The following is a 22,557-nucleotide window of genomic DNA, read 5'->3' as shown; positions in this document are numbered from 1 at the left end:
TAATAACTCATTTTTCCTTTTATTTCCCTTGCCTTCATGGATGTATCTTACAAGAAGTTGCTGTGGCCAAGTTCAAAAAGGGTGTTGCCTGTGTTCTCCTCTAGGATTTTGATGGATTATTGTCTCACATTTAGATCTTTCATCCATTTTGAGTTTATCTTTGTGTTTGGTGTAAGAGAATTGTCTACTTTAATTCTTTTGCATGTGGTTGTCCAGTTTTCACAGGACCATTTATTGAAGAGACTCTCCTTTTTCCAGTGGATATTCTTTCCTGCTTTGTCTAATATTAGTTGACCATAGAGTTGAGGGCCCATTTCTGGATACTCTATTGTGTTCCATTGATCTATGTGTCTGTTTTTGTACCAATACCACACTCTCTTGATGATCACAGCTTTGTAGTACAACCTAAAATATGGCATTGTGATGCCCCAGCTCTACTTTTCTTTTTTGATATTTCCCGGGCTATTCAGGGTCTTTTCTGATTCCACATAAATCTTAAGATGATTTGTTCCAACTCTTTGAAGAATGTCCATGGTATTTTGATAGGGATTGCAGTAAATGTGTAAATTGCCCTGAGTAACATTGACATTTTCACAATATTAATTCTTTCACTCCATGAGCATGGAATATTTTTCCATCTCTTTGTGTCTTCCTCAATTTCTTTCAAAAGTGTTCTGTACTTTTTATGGTATAGATGCTTTCCCTCTTTGGTTTGGTTTATTCCTAGGTATCTTATGCTTTTCGGTGGAATTGTAAATGGGGATTGACTCCTTAATTTGTCTTTCTTCAGTCTTATTGTTAGGGTATAGAAATGCCATTTATTTATAGGCATTGATCTTGTACCCTTCCAAACTGCAAAATTGCTGTATGAGTTCCAGCAATCTTTTGGGTTTTCTATGGAGAGTATCATGTCATCTGCAAAGAGGGAAAGTTTGACTTCTTCTTTGCCAACTTTTTTTTGTTGTCTGATTGCTGTGGCTAGGACTTCTAGTACTATGTTGAATAGCAGTGGTGAGAGTGGTCATCCCTGTCTTGTTCCTGATCTTAGGGGAAAGGCTTCCAGAATGATATTTGCTGTGGGCTTTTTGTAGATGTCTTTTTAGATACTGAGGGATGTTCCCTCTTTCCCTACAGTCTGAAGTGTTTTGATCAGAAATGGATGCTGTATTTTGTCAAATGCTTTTTCTGCATCTTAGTGTGTGGATCATATGGTTCTTGTTTTTTCTCTTTTTGATATGATCTATCACATTGCATTATGAGTGTTGAACCAGCCTTGCATCTGGTAATAAATCTCACTTGGTCATGGTGAATAATCTTCTTAATGTATTGCTGGATCCTATTGGCTTGTATCTTGTTGAGAATTTTTGCATCTGTGTTCATCAGGGATATTGGTCTATAATTCTCCTTTTCGGTGGGGTCATTGGTTTTGGAATTAAGGTGATGCTGGCCTCATAGAACGAGTTTGGAGCTATTCTATCTCATTCTATATTTCGGAACAGCTTTAGTGGAATAGGTATTGTTTCTTCTTTCAGCGTTTGATATCATTCCCCTGGGAAGCCTTCTGGCCCTGGAGTTTTGTGTTTTGGGAGTTCTTTGATGACTGCTTCAATTTCCTCCTCCATTATTGGCCTGTTCAGTTTTTCTATTTCTTCCTGTTTCAGTTTTGGTTGTTTGTAGTTTTCCAGAAAGTGTCCTTTTCTTCTGGATTGCCTAATTTATTGCCGTATAGCTGCTCATAATATGTTTTAAAAATCTTTTGTATTTCCTTGGTATTGGTTGTGATACCTCATTTTTCATTCTTGATTTTATTAAATTGAGTCTTTTCTCTTTTGTTTTTAGTAAGGCTGGCTTATGGTTATCTATCTTATTAATTCTTTCAAAGTACCAACCCCCTGTTTTTTTTTTATCTGTTCCACAGTTTTTCTGGTCTCTATTTCATTGAGTTCTGCTTGAATCTTTATTAACTCTCTTCCTCTGCTTGGTGTAGGTCTTTTTTGCTGTTCTTTCTCCAGTTCCTGTTGGTGCAAGGTTGGCACCAATCTTGTATTTGAGTTTTCCCCAGTTTTTTGAGTGATGCTTTTATCGCGATGTATTTCCATCCTAGGACTGCTTTTGCTGTATCTCAAAGATTTTGAACAGTTGTATCTTCATTCTCTTTAGTTTCCATGCATATTTTTAATTCTTCTCTAATTTCCTGGTTGACATTTTCATCTTCTAGCAGGATGGTCTTTAACCTCCACGTGGTTGAATTTCTTCCAAATTTCTTCTTGTGATTGAATTCTAGTTTCAAAGCATTATGGTCTGAAAATATGCAGGGGACAATACTAATCTTTTGAGATTGTATGAGACCTGATTTGTGACCCAGTATGTGGTCTCTTCTGGAGAAAGTTCCATGTGCACTCAAGAAGAGTGTGTATTCAGTTGTGTTTGGATGTAAATTTCTGTTAATATCTGTGAAATCCATCTGGTCCAGGGTATCATTTAAAGCTCTTTTGTTTCTTTGGAGATATTGTGCTTAAAGATTTTTCATTTACAGAAAGCATGGTATTGAAATCTCCCAGTATAAGTGTATTATTATCTAAGTATGTCTTAACTTTGGTTATTAATTGATTGATATACTTGGCAGCTCCCACATTCGGGGCATAAAGATTCATGATTGTTAGGTCCTCTTGTTGGATAGATCCTTTGAATATGATAGTGTCCCGCTTCATCTCTTACTACAGTCTTTGGGGTAAACTTTATCTGATATGAGCATTGCTACCCCTGCTTTCTTTTGAGGACTATTTGGATGGTAAGTAGTTTTCCACCCTTTCATTTTCATGCTGTAGGTGTCCTTAGGTCTAAAATGTGTCTCTTGTAGAAAGCAAATAGATGGGTCTTGCTTTTTATCCAGTCTGAAACCCTGCACCTTTTGATGGGTTCATTAAGCCCATTCACATTCAGAGTTACTATTGAAAGATATGAATTTAGTGTCATCATGATACCTATTCAGTCCCTGTTTTTGTGGATTATTTCTTTGGGCTTCCTCTTTCTTTTACAGAGTCCCCTTTAATATTTCTTGCAGAGCTGGTTTGGTGGTCACATATTCTTTCACTTTATGCCTATCTTGGAAGCTCTTTATCTCTCCTTCTATTCTGAATGACAGCCTTGTTGGATAGAGTATTATTGGCTGCATGTTCTTCTCATTTAGGACCCTGAATATATCCTGCCAGCCCTTTCTGGCCTGCCAAGTCTCAGTGGAGAGGTCTGCTGTTTATCTTATACTTATCCCCATATAATTTAGGGATTTCTTGTCTCTTGCTGATTTAAGGATTTTCTCTTTGTCTTTGGAATTTGCAAGTTTCACTATTAAATGTCAAGGTGTTGAAAGGTTATTATTGATTTTAGCGGGGATCTCTCTATCTCTGGATATGAATGCCTGTTTCCCACCCCAAAGTATGGAAGTTCTAAACTATGATTTGTTCAAATACACTTTCTGATCCTCTGTCCCTTTCTGGTGTTCTCTGGAACCCCAATTAAATGTAGATTCTTTCCTTCAGAGGCTGTCATTTATTTCCCTTAACCTTTCCTCATGATCTTTTAATTGTTTTTCTCTTTTTTCCTCAGCTTCCTTCCTTGACATCAACTTGTGTTCTATGTTAGTCACTCTTTTTTCTACCTCATTAACCCTTGTCATTAGGACCTCTGTTTTGGATTGCATCTCATTTAATTGATTTTTAATTTTGGCCTGATTAGATCTAAATTCTGCAGTCATGAAGTCTCTTGAATCCTTTATGCTTTTTTCCATACTCACCAGTATCTTTATACTTGTGCTTCTGAATTGGCTTTGTGACATCGAATTGTAATCCAAATTCTTTAAGTCTGTGGCAGAGAGTACTGTTTCTGAATCTTTCTTTTGTCGTGAGTTCTTTTTTCTAGTCATTTTGCTCAGTGCAGAGGGGCTAAAAAAAAGTTGTACTTGTTAGAAGCACTATCTATTCTGTCTTTAGCCTTCTGGCTGTTCTCTCTTTAAATTTCAGGCCAAATTGGTAGGTTTTCAGGATGACTTGAACTTTATCTATGTAAGTTGGTGTGGACAGGTGACTTGGGGACCCCAGTCTTCCACCATCTTGACCTGCTCCCGGTCCTGTTTTTTAAAATTCTATTCTGTCATCCTATGATTGGATCATTTAATCGATTTACACTTGAAGTAATTATTGATAGATATTTATGTGTTGCCATTTTATTTTTTTGTTTTGAGGTTGTTCCCGAAGATTTTTTTCTGATCCTTTCTTATCTTTTATCTTTCATTTTTTTAATTTTGTTTTGTTTAGTGATATATTTAGATTTCTTTCTTTTTTTATCTATGTATTACTGGTATTTAATATATTTTTACTAGTAGCTTTGTATATAACCTCTTCTGTTTATAGCATTTTAAATTAAGTTGATGTTCATTTAAATTAGAACCCATTCTTTTCTTCTCTCCTCCTCAAGTGTTAGGTATACATTAACATATTTTATAACTTTTACTTTGTGACTTTACTGAGTGATTTTTTTAAATAGAGTATTTATTTTTACTGCTTTTTTATTTCCTACTTTCTTAATGTCACTTTTGCCCTCTCCTTTCTGCTCAAACAATCCCCTTCAATAGTTCTTGCAGATCTGCTTTTGTTAATTTTGTTGGAGTTTATCTGTGCCTTGTGGGTCTGGATATTTGTTTTCCTTCCTAATTTATGGGTGTTTTAAGCTATTTTTTCTTCAAATATGTTTTCTGCCCTCTTTTCTCTATATTCTTCTTATTGGACCCCTATAATATGAATGTTCTGAGTTCCACAATTTTGCAAGTCTATCCTCATTTTGTATAATCTTTTTTGTCTCTTTTGTTTGGCTTGATTACTTTCCATTACTGTTTTCTTGGTCCTTTATTTATTCCTCTGCTTCTTGCAGCCTGCTGTTCTTTCTATCAAGAATGTTCCTTATTTTGTTTATTGAACCCTTTATCTCTACTACATTATTTTTTTATTTTTGTGGTGAGGGTTTTCCTGATGACTTCCACTCCTTTCCATAGTCTGTGAGAATCTTTATAATCATTACTTTCAATTCTCTATTGGGCCTGCATTTATATCTGTTTTGGTAGATCTCTGACTCTGGCCTTGTCCTATTATTTCATTTGGGACAAAATCTTCTGTTTTCTTACTTTGTCTAAAAGTCTCTGTGTCTGTTTCTCTGTGTTAGGAAAGTCAGCTACATCTGTTCTTGAGAGTAATGGCCTTATGAATAAGAGGTCCCATATTGCCCTTCAGTGTAGTGTCTTTTGTTCCCCAGGGCCTGACATTTAAGAGTGTCCCAATGTGTGCTGTGTGGGCTCTGCTGTTTTATCCTGGTTAATTTCTTTCAGGCCAGTAGTCTACAGAAACTTTTTTTTTTGCCCTTGTGTGTGGTGTTTGGTCCCTGGCCTGAATATAGCAAGTTTTAAGAAGGTGTACTCTGGTCTGCTAGCAAAATGATACCTGTTGTCACTGCCTCTGGAACTGTGTCCCTGAGAAATTCCTGGAACTTCTGGGGGAGGAGCCCCACCACCTTTTACTGACACAAGCATGACTGGGGAAGGGAAGGGTGGTTCCACTGGAGTGATGATCTTCCACTGCGGAGTGGTTCAGGTCTTGCTGTAAGCAGTTAAATAGTGAGATTTGGATCCTTGCTGGTTTCTGCAGGTGGCTCTATGCTTATGCTGAAGGGAGGGAAGTGAAATGATGCCTCCTAATAATAATAATAATAATAATAATAATAATAATAATAATAATAAAGTATTACTGGAGGGATCCCTGACTTCCTTTGTAAAATCTTATGGCAGTACATATGACATTTTTAGACTCTTATGACATGTATGTTTCCTTATATTTGTGAATACAGCTTCTTTGGTACATGTTCTGAAATAAGCAAATAACATCTCCACTGTGTACCCCAGGTTCTCTTCAGATTGCTGTTTTCATGCCTATATTCCCAGACTGTTTGCCCTTCTTTCTCTACAAGAGCAGACCCAATGTTGTTCATGTTACCTTGGAGTCAAGCCTACTGATCTTTAAAATTCCAGGCATTAAGCCCAGCTGGTTTCCTGAAGTCAGGAAATTCATTCCCTCTTGATTTTCAAGCCAATGACTATGGGGATATCTTTTCCCCATGCACTTTCCCTTGAGCTAGTCTGTCTCTCATCCTTCTCTACCACCATGGTTCCATCCCCACTGCAGGGGCCACAATCCATTTCTCTAACAAACCACATCTCTGTACTTTTTATCTTCTTCAGTGTGGATTGTTCTTTACTTTTAGTTGTGGAGTTTGTTTTGGGAGTCTTCAGGTCAATTTCTGGGGCATTTAGGATGATTTCATACTTATCTAGTTGTATTTGTGGGAGGAGATGAACCTAGGGTCCTCCTATTCTGCCACCATTACCCCCCCTTTTTTCCACTTTAACATGTTTTATATTTCAAAATTACACTATTGAGATAAAATTTATAGTCTTGGCCTATATCTCTAGCTTGAGTGGGCTTAAACTTTCTTTTCTTTTTTAAGTGGATCTAAGTGAGTCAAAATATCTACCTCTTTGATGTATAAAAACAGAGGCATAGAATTCAGCTTTTGAGTTTGATATTTGACCTTTCCTCTGTAACTAAGTAAGATAAAGCCTGGCCACAGATGATATAATTGCGAACAAATTACTCATATCATTAATGTCATAAGACACTGGTCAGATGGAAATGACTTTGGTAAGGACATTGTCTTAAAAGGCAGGAAACCTACGCTTAAGTACCAGCTTTACTATTATTAACTCACTGTGAGACATGAATCAGGTTATTTCTATGACCTTCTTCACTTTTAAAATGAAAGCTTAGACTAAATCATCACTCATAATCACTCATATTGCAATCAGCTTTGATATAGTATTCTTATTTGACCAATTTGGAGTGGAAATTAACAATGTTCCAATAGGGGTATTACTTTGATTCTAATCAGGCTAAAGTTCCTTGATTAATTAGGAATGATAAGTACAGTCTAGGTCAGGAAATTTTATTACTCGGTATTTTAATTTATTTTTTATTTTTATTTTTTATAATAAATTTATTTTTTATTGGTGTTCAATTTGCCAACATACAGAATAACACCCAGTGCTCATCCCGTCCAGTGCCCCACTCAGTGCCCATCACCCATTCACCCCTATCCCCCACCCTCCTCCCCTTCCACCACCTCTAGTTCGTTTCCCAGAGTTAGGAGTCTTTATGTTCTGTCTTCCTTTCTGATATTTCCCACACACTTCTTCTCCCTACCCTTATATTCCCTTTCACTATTATTTGTATTCCCCAAATGAATGAGAACATATAATGTTTGTCCTTCTCCGATCGACTTACTTCACTCAGCATAATACCCTCCAGTTCCATCCACGTTGAAGCAAATGGTGGGTATTTGTCGTTTCTAATGGCTGAGTAATATTTCATTGTATACATAAACCACATCTTCTTTATCCATTCATCTTTCAATGGACACCGAGGTTCCTTCCACAGTTTGGCTATTGTGGACATTGCTGCTAGAAACATCGGGGTGCAGGTGTCCCAGCGTTTCATTGCATCTGAATCTTTGGGGTAAACCCCAACAGTGCAATTGCTGGGTTGTAGGGCAGGTCTATTTTTAACTCTTTGAGGAACCTCCACACAGTTTTCCAGAGTGGCTGCACCAGTTCACATTCCCACCAACAGTGTAAGAGGGTTCCCTTTTCTCCGCATCCTCTCCAACATTTGTGGTTTCCTGCCTTGTTAATTTTCCCCATTCTCACTGGTGTGAAGTGGTATCTCATTGTGGTTTGGATTTGTATTTCCCTGATGGCAAGTGATGCGGAGCATTTTCTTGTGTGCTTGTTGGCCATGTCTATGTCTTCCTCTGTGACATTTCTGTTCATGTCTTTTGCCCATTTCATAATTGGGTTGTTTGTTTCTTTGGTGTTGAGTTTAAGAAGTTCTTTATAGATCTTGGAAACTAGCCCTTTATCTGATACGTCATTTGCAAATATCTTCTCCCATTCTGTAGGTTGTCTTTTAGTTTTGTTGACTGTATCCTTTGCTGTGCAAAAGCTTCTTATCTTGATGAAGTCCCAATAGTTCATTTTTGCCTTTGTTTCTTTTGCCTTTGTGGATGTATCTTGCAAGAAGTTACTGTGGCCGAGTTCGAAAAGGGTGTTGCCTGTGTTCTCCTCTAAGATTTTGATGGAATCTTGTCTCACATTTAGATCTTTCATCCATTTTGAGTTTATCTTTGTGTATGGTGAAAGAGAGTGGTCTCGTTTCATTCTTCTGCATGTGGGTGTCCAATTTTCCCAGCACCATTTATTGAAGTGACTGTCTTTCTTCCAATGGATAGTCTTTCCTCCTTTATCGAATATTAGTTGATCATAGAACACTTCTGAAAGAAATTGAGGAAGACACAAAGAGATGGAAAAATATTCCATGCTCATGGATTGGCAGAATTAATATTGTGAAAATGTCAATGTTACCCAGGGCAATTTACACGTTTAATGGAATCCCTATCAAAATACCATGGACTTTCTTCAGAGAGTTAGAGCAAATTATTTTAAGATTTGTGTGGAATCAGAAAAGACCCCAAATAGCCAGGGGAATTTTAAAAAAGAAAACCATATCTGGGGGCATCACAATGCCAGATTTCAGGTTGTACTACAAAGCTGTGGTCATCAAGACAGTGTGGTACTGGCACAAAAACAGATGCATAGATCAATGGAACAGAATAGAGAACCCAGAAGTGGAACCTGAGCTTTATGGTCGGTATTTTATTTCAAAATACATGAGGATTGGTGCCTAAGAGTTCTACTAGGGACAGCCAGCTGAAACTTGGAGACTGATATGTCCATGCCCAAAGCTTATTTGGTGGAAGCAGACAGGAAGAACTGGAGGATAATAAAAGGTGAGACTATAAAATGTAGCAAAATTCATAGATTTTAGAAATCTGAAAAAAAAATTTTTTCTGTTTTGTACTTATTTAAATCCTATCATTTAAAAAAGATTGTATTTATTTACTCATGAGAGACACACAGAGAGAGGCAGAGAAATAGGCAGAGGGAGAAACAAGCTTCTCAAGGGGAGCCCGATGTGAGACTCAATCCTAAGACTCTGGGCCCATGCCCCAAGCCAAAGGCAGATGCTCAACCACTGAGCCACTGAGGTGTCCTGAAATCCTTTCATTCTTAATAGGCTTAGCCCAAACTCTCATTCTTCTGGAAGATTTGCCTGACTTGCATCCTGAAATTCCATTCGTTATCCCAGCTCCCCTGGGATCTCTGACTTCCTCTGTAAAATCTTATGGCAGTATATATGACATTTTCAGACCCTTATGACATGTATGTTTCCTTATGTTTGAGGCAATTACATGATGTCTTATCTGCTTAACTACATTTTAAAATGTTGCTGGGACATGGCATCCTTTTGTTTACCCTCAGCTCTCTCCTACTCTTTTTCCCTTATTCTCTCTTCTTCATCTGTGTTTGGTCTACTGGTCTGTATTTGGCAGGTATTCAGTAGGTGTTTGCTGAATGAAGCTAAGTTTGCATGAAGGGAGAGAACATCACAATAACCTCTAGATACGGCAAAAAACAAGTAGGAAAGTTTTCTTCAAATAAACAAAGCATTAATGCCATATTCTTCCAGACTGTGAAATACAGAATAAAAAGATACAGCAGGAGCAATGAATTGTCGTCCGTTGTAAATATATCTGACTTAATACAAATTTAGATTAATTTACCCCTTTCCCTCATATTTTCTCCACTTGCTCAAAACTATTCTCACCATAGCTAGCTTAGTGCAAAATCATTAAAGATTCCTCTTTGCAAATCAGTTTTTGTGTCCTGGAATCTTTTCATTTTTCTTTTATATCCTGCTCCCACCATCTACTCTCATCTTTTCAATTCTAATAAATTCATTCACAAAGAGGTTTTCAACTAAGTATATTCCTAAGAGTGTCAGGATTTGAAACTCAAGACTCAGGAAGAAGGAAATGCTTGCCTCCAAAGGACTTGTGTTTCAGGCATTTGTGAAGGAAGTATTTTGAGGCAAAGCATCCTGTAGATGCTTTCTATAATTTACTGTGAAGGTATGTCCTGGCATGAGGCTGGACCTGCACTGATATGTTTCTTTGTCCCATGGTCAGTGTGCAAACTTCCCTTGGTATAATGTAAAATACTACTCAAGACATTGCCTTCAGTTGCCCTCTCTTCATCTCCCAGGGGTGCTGCTGCTGGTGATATGTTAGGTGTCTAATACAGTGTGGTGCTGGGCCCTGAGGCTCTGAGACTCCTTGAAACACCGTCTTCAACAGGCTGCGGTTAAGGGTCTGGGCTCCAGGAAATGAGGCCCTTTTCACCGAATTATCCGTAACCACTGAGAGGAAATGGAGGTTTACTTGCACTTCCTGGCCCAGGACTCTGGGGGGAATGGGTGAACAGGAAGTAAGAGGTGAGTTAGGTATCTTAAAGTTTTTCTTAACGAATTTAACATTTATTTTAATCCTAGGTCTGCACATCTAAGAATGTGCTAGGCAGAGATCATGCCCACTTTGAACTCTTCTATTGGGAGCTACCTATGGGTCAACCTTAAGTTAGGAGTGCCCACTTTGGTATCTGAACACAACAACTGAGGGCCTGAGATAAAGGATCACAGTAATGATTGCAGTGGTTCACTATCTATGAAAGGAACCAGAGGGCACATAGCTGCTGCAAAAAGCTCCATAAACAAATAGGCCATGTATTGTCACAAACTCAAAGCTGAGTGCAACCACAAGATTGGAAGAAAATGCACGGTGGCCCTATAAATAGAAACAAGAGTTTCTTTGCTAAGTGTGAAGCTTAGCAGGCTTTATGTACAACCCATATCATAGTTCTGCATCATTAACCAGAGAGAGAGAGAGAGAGAGAGAGAGAGATCAAGCACCAGTGAGCTTGCTAGCTCAAGCTACCCCCTGGAAAACGGAAATGTTCAGTGTTCACAGAGGCTTGTGTATTTCACGCTGATTTCACTACAGTGTTTTCCAACATGATGGTGGAATGCTAAAAATTTTATTTTTTTCCTTTTATCTTCATTTTTTTGGCTTTTAAAAATTTTTGTTTTCTTTTTATTCTTTCCTCCCTCTGTCCCTACCTCCCTCCTTCCTTCCTTTTTTCTTTTCTTTTCTCTTTCTTTCTTTCATTTATTTTTGTCTTTATTTCCTTTTTAATTTTTTTTTTGGTAGTAAATAGGATTCGAATAGTTTTTCTCAGAACAGGGAGCTGGAATTGATGCACATATCAGTAGCATCTTTGTTGGAATGGCTTTCGCTTGGATTCTTTGGGGATTACTGGAGAAAATGGAGAGAAACTGAAACGGTAGGCTCTTTTTTAAATTATAAATAAGATCTTATCTGTGCTTTTTACTATTAATAATCTAGAATTGGTCTCTTCACACCCGGTTCTGGGTAACCTGTCATATCTAAGGGTGATATGGATATCATGAACCTGGACCATCCTTGTATGTCGTTTCCTTAGTATTTGCACAAACAAAAATAATTATGCAGTTGGCTTCTTGATGTAGGAGGGGGAGGTAACTTTGAATGGGGAGAAATGTAAGTTTGACATGGAGAGATTTTTTCCTGATTTGTTTCACTCAATTGATATTGAATAAAATAACCCCATGAACATTTGTAATTTAACCAACTCTGTATTAAGTAGAGTTACTTGCAGAATGTGCAGAATGTTTTTTTTTATCTACTCTTTGTTATATTTTTTGGAGGTGATTTTTTTATCTACTAAATTATTAAAATGGTTAGGTTTCTGTTATTTTCAAAATGAGCTATGATTAAAAAATAAGAACTATAATGTCTCAGGACCTTTACTAACATGACTGCATGTTCTTATCAGCTTGTATAAGTTACATATTTTTACTGCAAAAGCGAATTGTAATTAATGTTAGATAAAGAGATTCTGCTTTCAATGAAAGCACTCCTGAACAACAAAAAGACACATTTATAATAAAAGAGAAGAAATAAGACAAGAGATATAGTTGCTGTTTCTCATAGATAATCTGTATCTATCAGAATAATCAGTACATTAAAAAATCAACAGTTGGCTAAATGATTTTAGGTTAAATTTACATTTTTAGATACTAGTAATCAACTTATTTTGAGACAATGTAAGTAAAATTGTTCCCTGGTTTGCATGTTGTTTCTTTTATGCTCAGGTAGAAATACTGAAGAAGATGCCTTCTAACTTTAAACCAAATTGTGGAGTTATCAGTAGCATGTAACTGTTAGGAGCTGCATTCAGAGTTTTTTTTTTTTTTTTTTTTTAAAGGGAAGGGTGGATTTCCATGTTGCAGCGTAACCCAGGATGAAATCTCAAATGACTTTCATTCTTCTTTCTCTGCTGTCAATAATAGTGTGCATGGACTTCATTTTGTTTTATTTTTTATTATTTTTTTTCATGGACTTCATTTTATACTGCTCTAATCTTTGAAGGGAAGAAAAAGAATATAATTTCATTCAACTAGAGCTACATTTGTTAGAGAGGTTTGGATCATTCAGCGAGGTGTATTTCTTTCCTGCAGCTGCTATAAATACCAGGTTTTGTGGAAAAGGCATTAATCTTATAGATGGGATTCAAGTTTTTTTAGCTGAAGGAAAGATTCCACCAGCCACACTAGCAAATATCTGGATCACATAAAAGCCATCCTTCAAGAAGTTTGTGTCTAAGGGGGAGGATTTTTTTTTTAATTATAGAAAACATTCCTTGCACTTGTAAACACGTGTACCGCTCTATCTTGCTATATGTTTTCAGCAATATTTCTGTGAGACAAGAATCATCTAATGTATCTATTCTATTTTGGCTGGTACTATATTGTATTTAATATTATAAAGGTGAATAAATATAAAAGGGGACACTGATTCTTCCAAATAGTTCACTGATTTTTCACCTAGAGACTCTTAGGAATGAATGAACTCAGTTTTCCCCCTTTGCATTAGGAAAATGAAATGAATAGGAGAAAGAAGCATTCTTTTTGTATTCCTCTAATAGAAACGTTTGGCATTAATTATATGCTCAGAACCAGAAAGGGAATTCAACTCTTTCTTCTGAATCCTACCTAATCCTGAAAGAAGGCACCACAGATAGTGCTGTTTCCCTTGCCCACTAAAGTGACCTCTCAGAAAAAGTCTTTTTCTTGTGCCATATGTCTAGAGAATAAGTCTGCAGACCCCAAGTCTAAGAAAGTCAGAAAAAGAGTCCAATCCTGTCAGTGATGGAGCAATGGAAAACATCTAAGACTCTTATGATTTGAAAAATGACAGAGATTGACAGTTTGCATTTTATAATCGGAAAAACTGATGCTCAGAGAATTGAAATGACGGGGCCAAGTACTTCTGTGAGTCTATCACAGAGAAAAGGCTGCAATGTACATCTGTGACACTTCATCCAGTGCTCATTTCATTTTTTCTTACTGTTTAGCAAGGCTTGAGGATTAAGAGACAAATGTATTATTCATTGGGAAATGTTAAAAGATATCATTTTGAAATCACTCAAGAATGAGGGGCACCCTTCAGACTTCTTCCACGGGAGAATGTAACAAATTTGGGTTTACTGGACTTTGCCACAGTTTCCCTGCAAGAATAGGAGATAATTATTCTACTATCCTCAAAGAAAAAACCTAAAATGACAATGGATATGCACAAAGTGCTATATAATACAACATTAACACAGACCTGGTCATGTACTGGATGTTTATGTACCATATCATGTGCCAGAGCAATAGTTTGGCCAATCTATAAGACAAAAGAAAGTATTTGAGGTCTAGGAGATTCCAAGTCCGAGAAAGGAGTCAAGGTTACAGGGTAAGCACAAAAGTTAGACAGATTTAGAATAAAGTGTGAGGAAGTTAATATTATAATAATTGGTGGTATGTGAGTCCAGAAGCAGATGCAGTCATTGATGGCTTGACTATTACTGCTTATCATATAACAACATGATATCTAGGATTTGAAAATTAAAGCAGGTTCTCTTGGTATAGTCACTGAAAGATAATCCAGGGTGTGCATCAGAGGAATAACTTTTACTTGCAGGAATGACTGCATTAGCATAAGCTGTGAATCAAGAATCACAGTACCTGAGAAATAATCAGAAGTACAGGTTAGTAATCAAAATCAAGTCTGTATAGATTCTGCAGATGCATATGGGTAAAGAAATTCACTAAATCTAATTAGCTAGTGGGGAAACAAAAGTTTAAATCATTGGCCATGATCAGTTCATAAATCATGAAAAAAATTTCTCCTGCCCAGAGCATGAGGCAAGCCTGCCCACTCAGGTTCAATTGTATCTTGAATAGCATGATTACTATCTCATTAGATGCCTAAAATATATGCAAATGCCATCCATTATCTAAAAAAGCCTTTCAATTCCTTTCTTACTTCCTGATGATATATTTTTTCTTCTAAAAGGTTTTGCTCAATGTTATGCTATGTAGGGAAGGGAATAGCAAGGTTTACTCCACATTCTCAGCAACAGAAGAAAGAATTTAATTTTGTTATAATTATAAATACTTAGCTAAACTTCTTTTCAGCTTTACTTAGCAGATCACATTCAGGTATTTCTATAAAGCTAACAACATATTACCACATATTTATTTTTTTAAGTTTTTATTTAAATTCCAGTTAGTTAAAATATAGTATTAGTTTCAGGCATACAATTTGGTGATCTATACTTTCCTACAATACCCCATGCTTGTACTCCTTAATCCCCATGCCCTATTTTATCCATCCTCACCACTCACTTCACCTCTGGTAACCATCACTTTATTCTCTATAGTCAAGAGTCTATTTCTTGGTTTCCTTCCCTCTATATTTTTCCCCTATACTATTTTGTTCTGTTTCTTAAATTCCACATATAAGGGAAATCAAGTGGTATTTGTCTGTCTCTGACTATTTCACTTAGCATAATATTCCTTAGACCCATCTACATCATTGTAAAGGAAAAGATTTCATTCTTTTTATGACTGATATTCCATTGTGTATAAATATATATATATATATATATATATATATATATATATATATATATACCTCATCTTCTACATCAATTCATCAGTAGACAAATACTTGGGCTAGTTCCATAATTTCGTTATTGTAGATAATGCTGCTATAAACATCAGGGTTCATATGCCCCTTCGAATCAGTATTTTGTATCTTTTTTTTTTATTTTTTTTTTATTTTATTTATTTATTTATTTATTTTTTTTTTTTAGTATTTTGTATCTTTTGAGTAAGTACCTAGTAGTGCAATTGCTGGATTGTAGGGTAGTTCTATTTTTACCTTTTTATTTATTTATTTATTTATTTATTTATTTATTTATTTATTCTTTAATAAATTTATTTTTTATTGGTGTTCAATTTACCAACATACAGAATAACACCCAGTGCTCATCCTGTCAAGTGCCCCCTCCCAATGCCTGTCACCCATTCACCCCCACCCCTCGCCCTCCTCCCCTTCCACCACCCCTAGTTCACTTCCCAGAGTTAGGAGTCTTTATGTTCTGTCTCCCTTTCTGATATTTCCCACACACTTCTTCTCCCTTCCCTTATATTCCTTTCACTATTATTTATATTCCCCAAATGAATGAGAACATACACTGTTTGTCCTTCTCCGATTGACGTACTTCACTCAGCATGATACCCTCCAGTTCCATCCACGTTGAAGCAAATGGTGGGTATTTGTCATTTCTAATGGCTGAGTAACATTCCATTGTATACATAAACCACATCTTCTTTATCCATTCATCTTTCAATGGACACTGAGGCTCCTTCCACAGTTTGGCTATTGTGGACACTGCTGCTATAAACATCGGGGTGCAGATGTCCCTGCGTTTCATTGCATCTGAATCTTTGGGGTAAATCCCCAACAGTGCAATTGCTGGGTCGTAGGGCAGGTCTATTTTTAACTCTTTGAGGAACCTCCACACAGTTTTCCAGAGTGGCTGCACCAGTTCACATTCCCACCAACAGTGTAAGAGGGTTCCCTTTTCTCCGCATCCTCTCCAACATTTGTGGTTTCCTGCCTTGTTAATATTCCCCATTCTCACTGGTGTGAGGTGGTATCTCATTGTGGTTTTTTTTTCTTTTTTCTTTTTTCTCATTGTGGTTTTGATTTGTATTTCCCTGATGGCAAGTGATGCAGAGGATTTTCTCATGTGCATGTTGGCCATGTCTATGTCTTCCTCTGTGAGATTTCTCTTCATGTCTTTTGCCCATTTCATGATTGGATTGTTTGTTTCTTTGGTGTTAAGTTTAAGAAATTCTTTATAGATCTTGGAAACTAGCCCTTTATCTGACACGTCATTTGCAAATATCTTCTCCCATTCTGTAGGTTGTCTTTTAGTTTTGTTGACTGTATCCTTTGCTGTGCAAAAGCTTCTTATCTTGATGAAGTCCCAATAATTCATTTTTGCTTTTGTTTCTTTTGCCTTTGTGGATGTATCTTGCAAGAAGTTACTGTGGCCGAGTTCAAAATGGGTGTTGCCTGTGTTCTCCTCTAGGATTTTCATGGAATCTTGTCTCACATTTAGATCTTTCATCCATTTTGAGTTTATCTTTGTGTATGGTGAAAGAGAGTGGTCTAGTTTCATTCTTCCGCATGTGGATGTCCAATTTTCCCAGCACCATTTATTGAAGAGACTGTCTTTCTTCCAATGGATAGTCTTTCCTCCTTTATCGAATATTAGTTGACCATAAAGTTGAGGGTCCACTTCTGGGTTCTCTATTCTGCTCCATTGATCTATGTGTCTGTTTTTGTGCCAGTACCACACTGTCTTGATGACCACAGCTTTGCAGTACAACCTGAAATCTGCCATTGTGATGCCCCCAGATATGGTTTTCTTTTTTAAAATTTCCCTGGCTATTCGGGGTTTTTTTCTGATTCCACACAAATCTTAAAATAATTTGTTCTAATTCTCTGAAGAAAGTCCATGTTATTTTGATAGGGATTGCATTAAACGTGTAAATTGCCCTGGGTAACATTGACATTTTCACAATATTAATTCTGCCAATCCATAAGCATGGAATATTTTTCCATCTCTTTGTGTCTTCCTCAATTTCTTTCTGAAGTGTTCTATAGTTTTTAGGGTATAGTTTTATGAGTTCTTTATATATCTTGGATACTCACCCTTTATCAGATATGCCATTTAAAAATATCTTCCTCCATTTTATAGGTTATCTTTTAGTTTTGATGATTGTTTCCTTCTCTGTGCAGAGCTTTTTATTTTGATGAAGTCCCAATAGTTTCTTTTTGCTTTTGTTTCCCTTGCCTCAGGAGACATATCTAGGAAAAACATGCTATGATGTATGTCAAAGAGCTTACTGTCTGTGTCCTTCTCTAGGATTTCTATGGTTTCATGTCTCATATTCAGGTCTTTAATCCCTTCTGAATTTATTTTTGTGTATGGTGAAGAAAATTGTCCAGTTTCATTCTTTTGCATTTGCTGTTCAGTTTTTCCAACACCATTTGTTGAGAGGACTTTTTCCCATTGGGCATTCTCTCCTCCTTTGTTGAATATTAATTGACCACATAGTTATGAGTTCATTTCTGGGTTTTTATTCTGTTCTTTTGATCTATGTGCTATTTTTGTGCTGGTACCATACAATTTTGGTCACTAAAATTTTGTAATAAAACTTGAAGTCTTGAGTTGCAAAACTTAATTTAGAACACAAAATGTTTCTGTAGTTTCTTGCTATTATATTACTACTTTATTCATCTTCATAATCAGCATAGTTTAGTCCATATTGATGTGACATCAATCAGAAATGCCAAGAAAACATTTCCTTCTGCAGGTTTAGAGTTAAATGGGTATTTAAAAAAACATAACTGATGAACAATAAATAAGTCTGGTTTTACACATCAGTACTAAAAAGGAGAATAATTTTGATTAATTTCACATCAGTGGATATAATTAAACTAACCTAGTGATGATTTACCTAGCTGAAGTAAAGTATGAATATGACAGTCAGTGAAGTGGCCAGTCTAGAAAATCAATCTATATGAATTAAGGAACATTGATTCAGGGCCTGTGTTATCCAGAGCGGGTGATAATCCGTTGGATTTTGGGCTACTCAGCTTTATTCTGGCCATTTGCTGAAAGGTCCTTCTAGTCCCGGAGGATAGAGTAAGCTTCCCCCAATTTTGAACCATGAAATATGATTAAGCAAAGCTCTGTGAAGATATTTTGCAATCTGCAGAGAGAACAGCGATTTCTTTCAGAATTCACAGAGTGTGCCCTAGGTCATATTTAACATAAAATTACTTATTAATAACCATCTTGGTTCTAAGTTAAAGTTGTATGATTTGCACATGGATCAATGCCATATCTGTCTGAGCATTTCCTAGGGGGAGAAAATCACTGAGGAAATTTAAAGCTGTCAAAATTCTGGGAATCAATAAATTTTCTAATTTATTAGAAATCACAGAGATTTTCTCTGTGACCATGGTTCATGGTCAAGAACTAAAGTTTATTACCCTGGATTACAAGCTACTCCCTAACTGAGACTTGAGCCAAGCATAGCCAGAGTAAAAACCGAGGCTAAACTAACACTGGAGAATATGGGCATGATGGTCAATCATGCTGGCTCTCCCCAAATGCTATGGAATATCCAATGTGTGGAATGCTTTAATACACTAAATAGAGATATTTTTCCCCTGACTTTTCATTTACCAACATTGGGGAACTGGTTGGAAATATTTTGGATACATATACAATTAAAATTGCTGGTGAACCACTATAATGTATTGTCCTCCAAAGACTGTATCATGTTGCATAGGAAATTTTAAGACTAATTTAGTAATGTTTTCATTCATTAACCCACTAGTCATATGGGGCCAAGAAATATGAAGTACTTCAAGGAGTGGTTATCAGTTCAGTATCTCTTTCTGTAAATTTTCAGCACATTGATTTAAAAAATTGATTTATTTGCATAACTAAAACTTTGTTTTCAAAATAAAGTTTTAATTTTACATAACCTTTTTGTGGCATGGAGTTATTTTTAGGTTTGAAAAATTCACTTTGGAATATAAATTGGTTTTGATTTCCTTGGTTTTATTCCTAATCATGCCAACTTCATTTTCTTCATGGAGAATTCTGAGTGTTTGGTCATGGTCTATTCTCACAGCTCTGGGAAGTCAATATGGTTTTTAAAGCAAAGGGAAAATAAATCAGAATTCTCCAAGGTGAATTGGGGGTTCATAAGTATATTTAGTGTATGCCAAATCCTCCTTAAAACTCAGTATGAATGTCATAGCATGGCTAAAGTCCTCACATGGAGTAAAGGTCTACATGAGATCCACGCTATTCCAAAGCTTTTAATTTTCTCCTGAAATAACATACACTATTCAAAAACGATTATCTTCCTATTAATGATTCCAGAAAAAGCTAATAAGCATCTGAGCAGCTACCTAGAGTCTACCAGATAGACTAAGCTTTTGATGCCTATCTATTACTGGCTCTAACTTTGATTTTAGGTGCTCTATCATAAAAAAATAATAATGATTCTTATTTATTTTGCATTTATGATGTACTCTTATTGGGCAAGGTTTCTTATATTTTTACAATAACTCTATTAATTTCCACCATTTTATAAATGAGGAAACCAAAAATTAAACAACCTATCCCAAATTGTACAACTGTCTTGGTTGTGTTTCAAACGCAGTTCTATTTGCTGCCAAAAGTCTTTACATTAGACTATACTGTGTATATGATACGGCTATATTTCATGATTTTGAGGATCAAGATAATTAATAACAGAGATAAGATGTACCAATTTAAAAATAGGTTGTTCTTTTATTAGATTTCTGTTAGATGAACTAAGAGATGGGGGGAAATTTAAACATAAAATAGGGAATAAAAGAGATTAAAATGGGGATCCTAGAAAACATAGAGGAGGGCCGCCCCGGTGGCGCAGCGGTTTAGCGCCACCTGCAGCCCAGGGTGTGATCCTGGGGACCGAGGATCAAGTCCCACATCAGGCTCCTTGCATGGAGCCTGCTTCTACCTCTGCCTGTGTCTCTGCCTCTCTGTCTCTCTGTCTCTCTCTCTCTCATGAATAAATAAAATCTTAAAAAAAGAAAACATGGATGACATACTTTTTCTTTGAGCAATCTTTATGGTGTGTTTACTATTTTTCAGGTGGAGTATGAGTAATAATAAGAATCATATAAGATATAGCCCCTACCATTATGGAGCTTATTTACTTGTGGAGGATATAGTAGTACATATTAAATCTCACTATACAAAAGGAATTTTGAATAAGGTATAAGATTTCATAACATAGTTTGCCTTAAACAGGAAGTCATCATCACCATTCACATTTAAACTGCTGTATTGCAAAAAGGAAATCATACTAGAGCTTCTGCAAAATATTTGATTTCTTATGTTCTGCTAATCTATGTTATGCTAAGTTTAAAGCAAAGGAATTCCAGATGTATTCCTTACATCCTGAATTCCAGATGTAAGGCTATATCAGAGAGAAGGACAGAATGTGTGATTTTAGATGAAAGTTAAAATCTACACAAGGAAAGGGCTCAGAAGAAAATTATACATAGAGAATCTCTGAAATAAGTCCAGAAGAATAGATTTATTTATGTGTATACATATCTGCTGTCCTCCACCTTCACTCAATATTAGTTATAGGGCATCTAAGCTAGAAAGAAAAACATTAGATCTTTCATATACAAATTTGAAGCTACACATCAACCATCAGAAGAGAAGGTAGACTGTTTTGGGTAGTATAGACATTTTAACAAAATTTGTTCTTCCAACCCATGAGCATGCAATATCTTTCTATTTTTTCTCGTTTTAAAGATTTTATTTATTTATTCATGAGAGACACATAGAGAGACAGAAACAGAGATATAGGCAGAGGGAGAAACAGGCTCCCTGTGGGGAGCCTGATGTGAGATTTGGTCCCAGGACCCTGAGATCATGACTGGAGCCAAAGGCAGACACTCAGCCACTGAGCCACCCAGATGCCCCTGTTTTTCCATTTCTTTGTGTTCTTTTCAATTTCTTTCTTTTTTAGAAAATATTTTATTTATTTATTCTTGAGAGACACAGAGAGAGAGAGGCAGAGACATAGGCAGAGGGAGAAGCAGGCTCCCTGCGAGGAGCTTGATGTGGGACTTGATCCTGGAACCGCAGGATCATGCCCTGAGCCCAAGGCAGACGCTCAACAACTGAGCCACCAGGTTTCCCTCAATTTCTTTCATAAATGTCCTACAGTTTTCAGAGTATTGATCTTTTACTTCATTGGATAGGTTTATTCCCAGGTATCTTATGGTTTTTGGTGCTATTTTGTAAATGGGACAAATTCTTTGATTTCTCATTCTGATGCTTCATTATTGGTGTGTAAAAATCCAGCAGATTTCTATATGCAGATTTTATTTTTAAAAGATATTTATTTATTGATTTATTTGAGAAAGATATGGAGCACAAGGGGTGGGGAGAAGATGGAGAGAGAGCCAGAGAAGCAGACATCCTTCTGAACAGGGAGCCCTATGTGGGACTCCATCCCTAGATCATGACCTGAGCTGAAGGCACATGGTTAACCAACTGGGGCACCCAGGTCCCCTGTATTCTGTGACTTTTCTGAAATCATGTATCAGTTCCAGTAATTGTTTGCTGGAGTCTTTCAGACTTTCTACATGGAGTATCATGCCATCTGTGAATAGTGAAAGATTGAATACTTTGCTGATTTGGATGATTTTTATTTCTTTTTGTTGTCTGTTTGTGGCAGATAGGACTTCCAGTACTATTTTATTTATTTATTTTTATTTTTTATTGGTGTTCAATTTGCGAACATATAGAATAACACCCAGCGCTCATCCCATCAAGTGCCCCCCTCAGTGCCCATCACCCAGTCACCCCCACCCCGCCCACCTCTCTTTCTACCACCCCTAGTTCGTTTCCCAGAGTTAGGAGTCTCTCATGTACTGTCTCCCTTTCTGATATTTCCCACTCATTTTTTCTCCTGTCCCCTTTATTCCCTTTCACTAATTTCTTATTCCCCAAATGAGTGAGACCATAAAATGTTTGTCCTTCTCCGATTGACTTATTTCACTCAGCATAATACCCTCCAGTTCCATCCACGTCGAAGCAAATAGTGGGTATTTGTCGTTTCTAATGGCTGAGTAATATTCCATTGTATACATAGACCACATCTTCTTTATCCATTCATCTTTCAGTGGACACCGAGACTCCTTCCACAGTCTGGCTATTGTGGATATTGCTGCTAGAAACATTGGGGTGCAGGTGTCCTGGCGTTTCATTGCATCTGTATCTTTGGGGTAAATTCCGAGCAGTGCAATTGCTGGGTCATAGGGCAGATCTATTTTTAACTCTTTGAGGAACCTCCACACAGTTTTCCAGAGTGGCTGCCCCATTTCACATTCCCACCAACAGTGCAAGAGGGTTCCCCTTTCTCCACATCCTCTCCAACATTTGTTGCTTCCTGCCTTGTTAATTTTCCCCAT

General features: G+C 36.7%; 1 protein-coding gene across 2 annotated transcripts in view; it reads left to right on the top strand.

Annotated features, from left to right (window-relative positions):
- The first annotated feature begins 10,930 nt into the window (after window positions 1-10,930).
- The window catches only part of GPR174 (G protein-coupled receptor 174), a 63,393-nt gene continuing 51,766 nt past the window's right edge, over window positions 10,931-22,557 (top strand). For both annotated transcript variants that reach the window (XM_077888206.1, XM_077888207.1), the window contains exon 1: window positions 10,931-11,392. The gene's annotated coding sequence lies outside the window, so the exon portion shown is untranslated. The remainder of the gene's footprint in view (window positions 11,393-22,557) is intronic.

This window comes from Canis aureus, chromosome X, assembly GCF_053574225.1.
Source record: "Canis aureus isolate CA01 chromosome X, VMU_Caureus_v.1.0, whole genome shotgun sequence".
Lineage (NCBI taxonomy): Eukaryota > Metazoa > Chordata > Mammalia > Carnivora > Canidae > Canis > Canis aureus.
This window is presented reverse-complemented; position numbering and strand designations above follow the sequence as displayed.